Source organism: Anopheles aquasalis, chromosome 2 (assembly GCF_943734665.1).
Source record: "Anopheles aquasalis chromosome 2, idAnoAquaMG_Q_19, whole genome shotgun sequence".
Lineage (NCBI taxonomy): Eukaryota > Metazoa > Arthropoda > Insecta > Diptera > Culicidae > Anopheles > Anopheles aquasalis.
Window position 1 is genome coordinate 29,942,501 of NC_064877.1, and position 2,500 is coordinate 29,945,000.

Consider the following 2,500-nt stretch of genomic DNA (forward strand, 5'->3'; position numbering starts at 1 on the left):
GAAAGTAAAGCGTTACAAAGAGTGTCCGCGAGAGACAGAGAGAGGTAGAGAGGATGAGAGAGTTTAAGTAAATGACGAAAGCAAGGGTTTATTACGAAAATGGTGACGAACGGGACTCGATGTACAGCCTACTAGATACTAGCCAACATGGATGGCACATGGCTGCGTGTCCTGACAGCCGCCGATGACAGTCGACTAGACCTTTGACAACTCGACAACCAAAACACACAACTCATGACTACCTCAGCGATTACCGACTACTTAACGACGGTATCGTTATCTCTGTCTCTCGCCATCTTGCTGGACCGAGGAACGACCGGGAACATAAACAAACGGTTTCCGAGTTAACCTTTTTTCCTACTAAAAAAGGCGAGGGGTAAATCCGCATGGGATCGCCACTCCGTTTTCCCGTGTTAGATTCAATTGTTACCACTGACCTAATGGTGGAAAAGCGGTCGGGAAACGTTGGAAAGCGAGAACGGAAGTTCACGTGCGTACTACCATGACCGCCGCACAGCTTGATATCTGTATTTTGGGAACACAATAGCGAGCTACTGGGGTGTCTCTCACTCCGCAGGAGCGGGCCAATCGATGGGAGAACTGGTAACCCTTTCCTCTACGAACGTTTTCGACGCGGATGACGAGGATGTTCTCATTCTCAGTTTGTTGTTTTAAAACAGCCGTGCACACGCACACTATGATGGTGATTCTGTGGTCATTATTGGGTTCGATGGTTTCCACTGACCTTTCGGCACGATATCGTCCGCTACATGGCGAGAATTGCGAGTTATTGGCTACTACTAGGGGTTCCTAGTGCCTTCCTGCTACTTTATCTATCACCGTGCTGTCGCTCTTTCTCGCATCAACTCTCTCTCTCACTCTCTCGCTCTTTATCTTTCCCTCCCATCTTCACCCTCTGTCGCCAGGACATGGACCATTACGGAACTAAACATCGTATTATTTTACTTTCCAGTGCGCCGCTATTTATCATTTACTCTTTCCCCTTCCTACGGGGATCCTGTTTTTTACTTCCTCCGGTGAACACGATTGGAGAGCATAACAGTCCTCAGTGGACACATTGTGCGCTGCTGGCCTCCACCAACTTCGTGCACCTGAGGATGAGGTTAATGGTACTCGAGGGAAAGACCACAACCCGAAAGTCCGACGTCACTGGCCCTGAGCCACACGCAACCGCGGGGAACCGTCACGCACTCACGGCACGACGATACGGGGGAATGACGTGCGCTGGTTAATATAACTGGGAAATCCACATCTGGATCCGCACTGGCTGGATCGCTGTTGGGTTCTGGGGGGCACTTTTTCTTTTGGTCACTGTATAGGTGTTTCTATGATGTTCGCATTCTTGCACGATCCTCCTCCGGCGGGAGCTAGCTACCATTTCGACTGGGGATTTGCATACGCATGATGATGGTGATGATGATACCACCGTGAATAGTCATCAGTAAGAATGGGAATGCTTTCCTTTCGTCATTGTACGAGGCAGACTCTGTCAAAAACTGAGACACGCAGGATTCAGTGCGGTGAACGTAGGACAAAAATTAACGGCACAGGATATGAAAAGCGGGCAGGCGAAGTAGCCTCAGTGCAGTGAAAGCGCCTGGCGGAAATCGATACCAAAGGGTCGTCAAGTTCAGTTGTCGCAACGTTCCAATGATTGTCACCAACTGTGGTAGTGATTGCTCCTTGGACGAACGTTTAAGAAATTTGTGATTAAGGGCTCCGATGTTTGCGTACGAATGTGCTATCAATACGCCTATCCTTCAGTTGGTTCCTATTTTTCCTTCTTTTACTAATACTGGCGTTCAAGGTTATCCTTTCGTGTGACAAACCGTTGCCGGTGCAACCGGCGGGCCCCCATTTTTTTCTAGGATCTGACAGTTCCGCCATTTGTGTTGCACCATCTGTCATCTGCAACAACTTGCAGCGGACGCTATGGTTACTAACATCAGCACGACAGGACACAGGACACAACTGCGGGATATCCGCACTTCCTTCCTTCGCACTCAGTACACTTCATACTCTCTGTGTCACTCGCTCTTCATTCGCTCTCTCTCTCTCTCTCTCTCTCTCTCTCTCTCTTTTTCTCTCTCGCTCTCTTTCTCCTTTTTTTAGGCAAATGATTTATGCGCTCATGTGTCCACTAGGAGTAGTCGCAGTAGCAGGTACAGATGATTCAGCGAACGTCCGTCAGCTGGACGTCCTGCCAACGAAACCAGAGAACGCCCCACATTGCGGAGAGGAGACTAACTTTTGCAGGACAACGAAGACGACGACGGATTGGCACTAAAATCGTTTGACGATGGATTGCACACATACACACAGGGACACTAACACGCTCACACAGTGACACTACACAGGGCAACAATGAAGCAAAATGCAGCTATTCTCTCGCTGGTGTGTATCCGAGGGTACGGGGGCCAAGGTTTACGTCAAAGTAACGCAATGTGTGTTTCACAAATAGCCGCTTTCTGGCTCACCC

General features: G+C 49.2%; 1 protein-coding gene across 1 annotated transcript in view; it reads right to left on the reverse strand.

Moving 5' to 3' along the window:
• Positions 1 to 2,500, reverse strand: part of LOC126578981 (junctophilin-1-like) — a 10,518-nt gene that overhangs the window by 7,162 nt on the left and 856 nt on the right.